We start from the raw sequence: 11,741 nt of genomic DNA on the forward strand, positions 1-11,741 counted from the left end.
TCCGTCATTTAAAGTGGGGCCTCAGAGATATTTTCCCTCCACCCCCAGACTTTGTAGTGTGAGAGTGGAGTGAGACCTATGTGGGACATCCCATCCTTGCCTCTGCTTTCCAAAAGCCCATCAGTGCCTCAGTGCATAGGACGAACCCGAAGGCAGGGCTAAGCTTGAAGACGTGAAAACTGCCGGGCCCGGGCCATCTTGTTGAAGGAAATGCGTTTCTGTCCATTTCAGTGACGTGTCGCAGTGGAAACAGGAACTAATGCCTTGCCCCATTGGGGACCTTGATTGTGAATAAACAAAGGCGGAAGCTGCAGTGAGCTTGTGGACTGTCACTGTGGAAGGACAGTTTCTCCGATGCTGCAGGAGGCCATGTCTGCTGTGTCCTTACACGGGTCTTGAACATGTTGCTGAAAAGTATTGATACTGTTTCTGAAAAAGAGATTTGCCAAAGTCCTTCCAGCTCCTGTCTGGTCCGTTATAAATTCTTAGTGCAGTCCAAGCTCGGAAGGACTGATGTTTTGTTGTTGTTGTTTTGTGAGGAAGATGGTCCCTTAGCTGACATCTGTGCCAGTCTTCCTCTACTTCATGTGGGACGCCACCTCAGCACGGCTTGATGGGTGGTGCTAGGTCCACACCCAGGATCCGAACCTGTGACCCCTGGGCCGCCAAAGTGAAGTGTGCGAACTTAACCACTGTGTCACTGGGCGGGCCCAGACTGACATTTTTAATGTTAAGAAGTCAGGATGTCTGAAGACAATTTGTTTCAAGGTTTTTTTTTTTTTTAACTTTTAATTGGAAATAATTTTAAACTTACAGAAAAGTTACAAAATCACAGTACAAAGGACACCCTCCCTCCCATCTGCCCCTTCCCAGAAGCACCTGTTGACCTGGCCCCACTCTCTTCCACACATGGATTTCCTCTGTGCCATGCCTCCTGGCCTTCACCCATGACACCCCACAGCGTGGGTGCTCCCTCACATGACTGCAGCTCAGGATCAGGCTTCACTTGTGTGACACCCTCACAGGCTTACCTCCCCCACCACCATGGTGTTCCTTTTGTCTGCTAACCCCATGATATCACGTTTGATGACTTCCCTCCACTGCAGGCTCAGTCTGGGGACAGGTGTCACCTTTCTTGTCATGACAAGAACAAGTCTTGAACTTGGAAATGCCTTCTTAGCCAGATGGTCACCAGGCCCTTATCTCTGAGCAACAGGCATGATGTCAGTGCAGGGAGCGTGTATTGAAGAGAGAAGGTGCTGGCTGAGCAAGAGTGCGCCTCGTGGTGACGTGAGGGTGGGACACGGAGGTGTGGGAAGGGACCCTTCACTGAGAACCTCCCAGGTTGCCCTACTGTGAGCATGGCAGACTCAGCTTCTCCAGCCATTCTTTCCTTCTTTCATCCACCTGGCATGTGTTGAGCCCTCCACTGGGCCAGGCACCATGCCCCACAGAGCCACCGGGATCAGGAGATAGGCGTCAGCAGTGATGGCACCCATCATGGCAGATGCAGTGCAGGGCAAGGTGTCCCTCGGGCCTCTGCAGCCTGACAGGTCTTGGGGCTTCTCTGGCCGGAACCCACCACCGAGAATCAGGAGTGAGTGGCCGGGGGAGCTCTCAGGCTTCTGTCTGCCCCACAAAGGGGAGTCCCAGGGAGGACAAGCGCCCTGTGAGGGCACAGGGCCAGCTGGGCAAAGCAGTCCTTCCCAGACAGCGTGGAGAGTCCCTCTCGGCTCCCACAAGCCCAGAGCAGGGGAGAGGGGAGCTCGAGCCGATGATGTGGCTCTCGCATGCCCACATCGCCTGGTAGATGTGGAGCAGGGCAATGCCCGAGTCTGGGGCTACTGTTACAGCTCAGGAGAGCAGCTCCCATGTCCTGGGTATGGCGGAGCACAGTCTGGGCTCTCCCTGTTGGTCCACATGCAGTGTCCCCCAGTGTGTGGTGGCCCCGGCTGTGGCTGGTTGGTGATGTGGCCAGTGGCCTGGGGGCACTCAGTTGTCCCAGCTGTCCGTGGTTCCACTGCCCATGCCAAGTCTTGCAACTTTGTCTAGCTGGACTTCAGGTGCTGGAAGAGCCGGCACCTTTCCTCTCCCACGCGGGTGACGGTTCTCTGGCTCCATTCGAGGTGGTTCCACCTTCATGGCTTCCTCTGGCTGCTGTCGCCTGCTGGCCCAGGGGGTGAGTCTGCCCGCCCCACAGATCAGATCAGGAGCTTTGCTTGCTGCGACGCATCTTTCATGTGCCTTAGCTGCCCAGCTGGATCCCGCCTGTAAATTCTGCGAGCACGTCGCCCACTGTCTCTTTTTTTATTTATTTCTGTTTTTTCAAATTGCTCACTTACGTGTGAGCAGACACCAACCAGCAACAATAGGGCCCATCAATAGATAAATGGCTTCACAGCTGTAAGTGGCACACAGGGTAACCAGGCCTTTACAGAATCTTCTTCACTTGCTGAGGATGCAGAGACCTGTATGGGATGTGCACGCTGGCTGGAGTGGGAGGATGGTGGCAGCGAGCTCTGCTTCCCTTCATTTCCCTCTTAAAAATTAATTATCTCATTGTTTATCCATATGCAGGCTGTCACTGGACGGCAGTCTGCTCCGCTGCCGCTCCCCCCACAGCCACCAGCACATCTCCTGGGCTCCACTCCCGCTTCCCTCGTGGCTGCCATCTGTCACTGCCACTGCTGTGTGCCACCAACTGCTGCATGCAACCCACGGCGGGGCAGGGACTGGGGGTGCTACAGGGCCTGGACATACACTGCCTTCGCTGGGGGTGCCATCCCCACAGAGGCCTCGCTTCGGATAGATGACAGCCCGTCCTCAGCCGTGTGGTCCTTGCTTCTTGGGTGTGGTAGATTTGCACCTCCCTATGCAGGGCCAGGTAGGAGGCCACACAACTCTAAGTGGGGAATCTTCACGTGGAAGACCAAGTCCAGGGGGCACCCTGACATGCCAGGTGCGTGTCTGCGAGCGCTTAGCTGCCCTGTGCTTCTCTTCCCGACCATAAACCAGAGCCTGCCCCCGAATGCCCTTTAAAGGCACACTCGGGAAACACAAGGCAGGAGTCGCCCACCTTCCTCCCATTGGCTCCATCCCTACATGGACGACCAGGTCCTTCTGGCCTGACCCGTGCAGCGGGCAGTGCTGAGTTGGGCAGGACCAGGAGCCCACAGCCAAGGAGGGGTTCAGGAGACCTTCAGAGACGGGGACTCTGCCGTGCGTCCTGTCTCCTCACCTGCTTTCTCCTTGGCCCATGGCCCACCTGCTTGGATTCCAGCACCTTCTTCCAGCACGCCCTCCTCCACAGAGGGGTAGAGCCGTCCCCTAAGCGTGAACTTGTGTCAGAGAATTGAACAGCTGTCAGAGGTCCCACCTGGGGCTTTCCAGTAGCACTTGCCGCTGATGGAGAGAAGAAAGACAGTGCAGCTGCCTGTGGGTCATTGGGCCAGCGAGGCGGCTCAGAGTCGGGGCCACCAACCTGCTCTGAGTCTGTGAAAGGGACTCAGGCTGCTTTCAAATGAGGAGGTGTTCATTCTCTGTTGGCTGCTCTCAGGCCTGGGTCTGGTCATCATAAAATGGAGTGACACTCCTGTACAGGTGCATGTGCCCTCAGTCACACCGTGTCCTACACACCCAAACATGGGAGTTCCCTGTGAAGATAGCCCAGACTGTTCGCTGCAGCGTGGGAAGCAGCTGTGGCATGAAGTCATGTGCGACTGCCGGGCGCCCGAGGTCTGGGAGGTGCCTGCTCCCATCTGCGCCCTGAGTGCCCTCGCTGACCACCCACCAGCCCTGTTCCTCATGCCCAGCGGCTGTGGGGTGTCGACCCTGAGTGCTTCTGAGGAGTCACCAGGAGCCCTGAGGGCTCTGGCTCTGTGCCTGACCCCGTGGCCGAGGATAGATTTTAGTCAAAGGCAACGTTTATTGTTGCGCCCTATTTCAGACTGTTTCTCTGGTGTTATTCTCCTCTGACTGTCCCCCTTCTCCTGGTTTATCTTCACTCTTGACGTCCCCTCATACCCCGTCTCTAAAATTTACAAACATCAACGACCAAAATTAAGTTGACCTTACTGTCCCAAGGCCTGTCTGAGGAGTTAGTCTTAGGGAACAAATGTGGAGCGGGTGTGGAGAGCTTAGAGCTTCACATGGGGGGCTCACTTTTCCCCTCTCCACGAAGAAATGAAGAATGCCATGTCTTTTTTTGGCATAAAGAAAATGATGACATATCTTAGTTATTTGATACTTGCTTTCAGTAGACCAGAGACTTTGGTGAATCTGTGTGAACACTGGGATTCGTGGATGTGTCTGTCTTTGTGGGACTGAGCCCACGATGGATGTATTAGGTGGCCCTGAGAAGAGGCTCGGATCGCGTGTTGAATGGGGCTGAGCTGTCGGTGAGGAGTCTGGAGGGGATCTAGTTGAAGGAGAGCTGGTTTTGGTCCACGGCTCTCTGCTCTATGGGTCTGTGGCCACAGAGCCTGCGTGCTGGCAGCTGCTGTGCTCAGGCACTGGCCAGTGTGTCATGGGAAGGGGCGGTGTGACATCCATGGACCATAGTATCCTTCTCATTCACCAAACCCAAGACAATGTCTTAGGTGAGACACAGCCCAATTTCAGAGTTGCCAGTTGTGAAAAAATTATCCTCGGAATTAATAAAGTTAGTATCTCTTCATTTTGTGCAACTTGCTTGCAATAAGATGGTAAATATTTTTTCATACTGTATGAAATCAGAAAGTGACGACATAGTACTGGGGGCCGGGCAGGAAGCCCTGTCTGACTTGATGAACTCTGGTCCCTGCTTCCTGCCCACCACACAGACCAGCTTGCATGCCATCAGCGTGCACCTGTCCATGGCGAGAAGGGCAGGACGTGGCTTTGCTCTGTCTGGACCCTGAAGCCCAGCACGGACAGAGGAATAGAGAGCATCCACTGACTGCAGGAGGTGGAGTGACCACAGCGTGGAGTAGAGTCACTTCACACACAGTGGGTATCATCTGGGTCCACTCAGGAGACAGACGGCAAGGATTTGAATAGGTGACAGAAGAGTGCCTGAGCTGTGCCGGAAGAATGGCTGCACTCAGTAGGAGGCTTGGTGGCCTGGGCTGGAGAGGACTTGCTTCTAACAGAGTGGAACCTGGTTAGAGCTGCCCTTCTCTCCCTGCAGCTCCCTCACATTTTGCTCTGTGTGTGTTGATGGTCTGTCGTTAGGCATGTAAATGCTTACGACTGTTTTGTCCTCCTGCTGTACTGAACCTTTTATTAACATATTATGTCCTTCTTTGTCCTTATAACCCTTGTTGATTTAAAGACTGCTCTGTCTGATGTTAGTGTAGCACCCTGCTCTCTTTGGATTACTGTTTGCACAGAGTGTCTTTTTCCTTCCTGTCACTTTCAGTCCGTCCGTGTCTCTGGATCTTCAGTGAGTCTCTTCTAGACAGCATATAGTTGGATCATGTGTGTTTATTCATTCTGCCAGTCTCTGTCCTTTTTTCTTTTTTTGGTGAGGAAGATTATTGGTGAGCTAACATCTGTTCCAGTCTTCCTCTATTTTGTGTGTGGGACACTGCAACGGCATGGCTTGAGTGGTATGTAGGTCCGCATGCAGGATCTGAACCTGTGAACCCTGGGCCACCGAAGCAGAGTGTGCAAACTTAACCACTACATCAGTGGTCTGGCCCTGAATCTCTGTCTTTTGACTGGAGTGTTTAATCCATTTACATGTAAAGTAATTTCTGATAAGCAGGGACTAACTTCTCTCAGTGTGCCATTTGTATTCTAAATGCTTGATGGCTTTTTTGTCCTTTATTGCCTGCATTACTGTCTTCTTATGTGTCAACCTGGGTTTTCTGGTAGCTAAATGTTTGAAATATTTTCTGTTTTCCTTTTGGGTATACTCTATAGCTATTTTCTTTGTAGTTACATAGGGATTACATTTAACATCCTAGTGTTATAACACTAATTTGAATTTGTACTAGCTTAACTTCAGTAACATACAAAACTGCTCCTATACAGGTCTGTCCCCACCCGTTTCAGTTGTTGATGTCACAGAATTACATCTGTATACATTGTGTGTCCCAAAACATAAATTAAACGTTCTCTTAAGTGCATTAATCTCCTAAATTATGTAGATAAGATTTGGAGTCACAAAGTTTATAATGCTAGTTTTTACACTAATAATTGTTTTTTTTCTTTAAATGTGTTAGTCTCTTAAATCATGTAGAAAACAAAAAGTATAGTTACAAACCATTGTTACAATAATACTAGCTTTTATACTTGCCCATGTATTTACCTTTCCTGAGATCTTTATTTCTCCATGTGGTTTCGACTCACTGTCGCATGTCCCTTCATTTCAACCTGCAGGACTCCCTTGAGCATTTCCTTCAGGGCAGGTCTCATGGTCACCAACTCTCTCAGCTTTTGTTTGTCTGGGAATGCCTTCATTTCTCCCTCACTTTTGAAGGGCAGTTTTGGCAGATAGAGGAGTCTTTGTTGAAGATTTTTCTTTTAGGACTTTGAATAGATCAACACACTGCCTTCTGGCCTCCAGCGTTTCTGATGAGAAATCTGCTGTTGATCCTGAGGGTCCCTTGTGTGTGATGAATTGCTTCTGTCTTGCTGCTCCCAAGGTTCTCTCTTTGTCTTTCACTTTTGCAATTTTGATTGTAATGTGTCTTGGTGTGGGTCTCTCTGAGTTTATCTTGCTTGGAGTTTGTTGAGCTTCTTGGATGTTTATATTCATGTATTTCATCAAATGTGGGACATGTTCAGCCACTATTTCTTCAAATATTCTCTCCCTGTCTCTCCTCTTGGACTCCCACGATGCATCTGTTGGTTGCCTGATGGTGTCCCATGGGTCCCTTAGGCTCTGATCACTTTTCTTCAATCTTTTCTTTTTCTGTTCCTCAGACTCAACAATTTCCATTGTCCTGTCTTCGAGTCTGCTGCTTCCTCCTTCTGCCTGCTCACATCTGCCTTTGAATCAGCCTCGTGAGTTTTTCATTTCAATTACTGTACTTTGCAGCTCCAGGATTTCTTTTTAGGTTTCCTCTCTCTTTGTTATTATTTCCATTTGGTTCATGCATCATTTCCTTGACTTTCTCCACATCTTCCTTTAGTTCTTTGAACATCTGTAGGAGAGTTGTTTTAAAATCTCTCTCTATAGGTCTGCAATCAAGTCATTTTCAGAGATGGTTTCTGTTGGTTTACTTTTTCCTTTGAATGGGCCGTGCTCTCCTGTTTCTTTGTGTGCCTTATGAGTTTTTGTTGAACATGAACATTTGAATCTAATAATGTGGTAACTCTGGAATCAGATTCTCCATTTGCCTAGGGTTTGCTGTATTTTGTCATTATTTTTGTTTATTATTTTTGTTTTATTGATTAATATAAGGTAGTCTCTGTGTTAGGGATCAACCTGAGGTGTAAACCTAGTGTCTTTTTATGTCTTTTTGAGCCTTTCCTTAGGCATGCCCAGTCATTTCCTGATTTTCCCTATATAAACACTTGTTTTTGAATGTTCTAATGTTAATATCTGGCTCCTGAAAGAGGGAAAAGCGAAAAATGAAGGGTGGGGGTGGGCACCAGCCCTTTAAGTCCCCTGGAGGTCACTTCAGCTGGTGAGAGAGGGTCTGGCAACAACAGTGGCTGCTGGCCTCTTTGTCTGCACCTGCGATCAGAAGCCACAGTCAGAGCACAGATCCATGATAGCTGGGGGACCAGGTCCTTTTTGCCCACCCTGGCTCCTGGAAGCTTTGTGCAAGCTGCTCCAGGAACACGTGCACAGCTGCCTGCCATGGGGCTGGGCGTGGGAGATGGGTGGCTGCTACTGTGCTGAGAGCTAAAAATGACGAAAATTAGCCACAATTTGCCATCCAAGTCTTCCCCTGGAAGTTACGAGCCTTAAACAGACTCCACATTATAAAGTAGTTAGATCAGATAGCTTCTGCCCGTGCAGTTCTTGTCCAGGTGAGGAGACAGTCCTGCTGCTTCCTGCTTTGCTGGCTGCCACTCAGGTCGTTTGTTTTCTTAGTCTTGAGTTTTGAGAGTTCTTTGTTGGATATCTGATTTGCCAGTATTTTCTCCCAGTTTGTGGTTCACCTTTTCAATCTCTTGTATTTCATAGAATGAAAGTTTTTAATTTTGATGAAGTCTAATTTATCTTTTTCGCGAATCATGCTTTTGATGTTCTCTCTAAGAACTCCTTGCCTAACTTCGGGTCACAAAGGCTTTCTGCTAGGTTTCCTTCTAACAGTTTTATAGCTTTGTAGTTTACGTTTATATCTCTGATGCATTCTGAGTGAATGTTTGCATATGTGAGGTTTAGGTGGAGATTGTTGTTTTTGCATATGGATGGCCAGTTGTTCCAATACTGTTTGTTGAAAGGACTACCCTTTCTTCATTGAATTGCCTTTGCAACTTTGTCAAAAATCAGTTGTACATATTTGAGCAGGTCTATGTGTAGGTTGAATGTTCTCTTCCGTTGATCTATGTATCTGTTCCTCTGCTGTTACCACAGTTGTTGACTACTGTAAATTTACAGTAAGTCTCAAAATTATAGTGTTATTCCACCAACTGTATTCTTGTGCAAAATTGTTTTGGCTTTTCTAGTTCTGTCGTCTACCCAATTTTGTTGTCATACCAATTTTAGAAGTAGCTTCTCTATATCTACCAAAAAGAATCCTTTTGGATCTTGATCAAAATTGCATTTGGGGAGAATTGACATCTTTACTGTGGTGAGTCTTCCAATCCATGGACGCAGTGTCTCTCCCTTTGCCTAGGGCTGCATTGTTGTGTGTGTATGCTTCTCAGCATGCAGATCCTGTACATGTTCTGTTAGGTTTATACCTAAGTGTTTCCTCCTCTTTTCTCTTTCTTCTAGCCCTCCTTGTTTTCCTCCTCTTTTTCAGCTATTGTAGGTGTAGAGCTTTTTGTTTATTTACATTTGTTCTTTTCTAGTATATAAAAATACAATTGATTTTAGTGTGTGTGTGCTTCATATCCTTTAGTAACCTTGCTAAATTTAGTTTTAGGAGGGGTTTTTTTGGTAGATTCCTTGGGATTTTCTACATATGCAATCAAGTTTTCTGCAAATAGGAACAGTTTTATTTCTTCCTTTCCAATCTGTATGCCTTTCATTTCTTTTTCTTACCTTATTGCTCTGGCTAGTACTTTAGTATGATGTCACACAGGAGTAGTTAGAGTGGATGTCCTTGTCTTGTTTCTGATCTTTCAGGGAAAGTATTTGATCTTTCACTATTAAGCATGACATTAGCTGTAGGCTTTTTGTAGATTCCGTCCTATTCGTGATATGCTGAGAGTTTTTATCATGAATGGATTTTGAATATTTCAAATGCTTTTTCCGCCTCAGTTTATTTTTCTTCATTAGACTGCTAATACAATGGATTTCATTGATTGAATTTCTAATATTGAACCAGCCTTGCATTCCCAGGACAAACCCCACTTGATCATAGTGTATCATTTATTTCGTATAGTGCTGGATTTGGTTTGCTAACATTTTGTGGAGGATTTTTGCATCTATGTTCATGAGGGATTTTGGTCTGTAGTTTCCTTTTCTTGTACTTTTTTGGTCTAGTTTGAGTATGAGGGTAATGCTGGCATCACAGAATGAGTTGGGAATTGTTCTCTCCTCTTCTGTTTTCTGGGAGAGATTGTATATAATAGGTGTTGTGTATTTCTTTAAATGTTTGATAGAATTTACCAGTGAAACCATTTGGGCCTGGAGGTTTCTTTTTTGGAAGATTGTAGCTATGAATGCAATTTCTTTAATAGTTATAGGACTGTTCAGGTCATCTCTTGCATCTTGAGTGAGTTTTGGTAGATATTGGTTTTTGAAGAATTGGCCCATTTAAGTTGCTGAATTTATGTGCATAAAGTTTTTCATAGCATTCCTTCATTAACCTTTTAATGTCTGCAGAATCTGAAGTGAGATCCTCGCCAGTCCTCATATTGATCATTTGTCTTCTATTTCTTTTTTCTTTGTTATTCTTGCTAGAAGTTTATCCATTTTATTGATCTTTTTCGAAGAACTCACTTTTGAACTCATTGAATTTTTCTATTGCTTTTCTCTTTCTAGTTTTAATTAGTTTCTGTTCTTTATTGTTTCTTTCCTTCTGCTTGCTCTTGGCTTATTTCTTAAGGTGAAACTTTAAGTTATTGATTTGAGACCTCTTCTCTTTTCTAAATATCTAGTATTTAATGACAGAAATTTCCCTCTAAGCATTAGTTTAACTGTACCCCCCAAATTTTGATACTTTGTATTTTCATTTCATTCAGTTCAAAATATTTTCTGATTTTCTGATGTCCCTTAAAACTTCCTCATTGACTCATGGATTATTTAGAAGTGTATTGTTTATTTTCCAAATGTTTGAAGATTTTTCTGTTGTATTTCTGTTATTAATTTCTAGTTTAATTTCATTACAGTCAGAAAAGATACTTGATATGATTTCAGTTATTTTATATTTGTTAAGGTGTGTTTTATGGCCCAGAAGGCGGTCTTGCTTGGTGAATGTTCTGGTACACTTGAACAAAATGTGTATTCTGCTGGTTTGGTTGGAGGGTAAATGTCAATTAGATGAAGGTAGTTGTGTGTTGTTCAGTTCTTCTGTTTCCTGGCTGGTTTTCTGAATACCAGTTCTATTATTAAATGAGGAGTGTTGAGCTCTTCGGCTATAATTTTTTTGTCCATTTCTGATTTCAGTTTCTTCATGTATTTTGAAAATCCGTTGCTTGGCGAAAACACATGTATAATTGTCATGTCTTCTTGGTGAATTGACCCTTTTATCATCATGTAATGCTGCTGGTAACGTTCTTTGCTCTTAAGTTTATTTTGTGTAGTATCAATATAGCTACTTCAATCTTTTTGGATTGATATTTGCATGGTATTATTACATTCCTTTGCTTCTAACCTACCCACATAATTGTATTTGAAGTGAGTTACTTATAGACAGCATATAGTTAGAGCATGTGTGTTTTTAATCCAGTCTGACACTCTGTCCTTTAATTTGCATGTTTAGAGCATTTACATTTAGTGTGATTGTTGATGTGCTTGAATTTAAGCCTGCATTGGCTCTCAGTTTTCTGTTTGTCCCTCAGTTTCTCATTGCTCAGCTTCCTTTTACTGCCCTCTTTGGGGTATTTTTTTAGTATTCCATTTTAATCTATCTGTTCAGTTTTTGACCATATGTCTTTGTATAGTTTTTTAGTAGTTGTCCTAGGGACTACAGTGTACATACTTCAATTTTTGAAACCTACTTAGAATCAACATTTTAACACTTCCAGAAGAACATATAACTTCTACCACTGCCAAAGAAAAAGATATTCAATGACACTTGTTAAAGTTGGTGAAGGAGACTTTGTTGAGGACTGCTGGCATAGGTATAGGGACCCCTGCAGTGGGGTTACAGTGGGGGAGACAGGTTGAGCTCAGCTCCAAACACAGCGTGGACAAATGGGGATTTATGCCAAGAAGCAGGGCGGGGTCAGTGTATGGAAAATTGCTAGGAGGAAACATCGGGGGGAGGGGGATTCTGGCTAAATGGACCTAACAGGCTGCTTACTGAAGGCAGGCCAGGTGGGCAGACATCCCCTGGGGGATGGTGGGGGGTGAGGAACCCCATCAGATATGAGGGTGACCAGATAGCAGGGTGGGGGTCTCTTGCTAAACCGACGTAGCAGGGTTCTTGCTAAAACTGGATTTTGCAAGGAAGGACACAGAAGGGCCT

The 11,741-nt window shown here is 45.7% G+C and overlaps 1 protein-coding gene across 2 annotated transcripts in view; it reads left to right on the forward strand.

The window, feature by feature from the left end:
* The window catches only part of ACSF3 (acyl-CoA synthetase family member 3), a 69,094-nt gene that overhangs the window by 36,121 nt on the left and 21,232 nt on the right, over positions 1–11,741 (forward strand). The window lies entirely within an intron of this gene.

The sequence above is a fragment of the Equus quagga genome, chromosome 13 (assembly GCF_021613505.1).
Source record: "Equus quagga isolate Etosha38 chromosome 13, UCLA_HA_Equagga_1.0, whole genome shotgun sequence".
Lineage (NCBI taxonomy): Eukaryota > Metazoa > Chordata > Mammalia > Perissodactyla > Equidae > Equus > Equus quagga.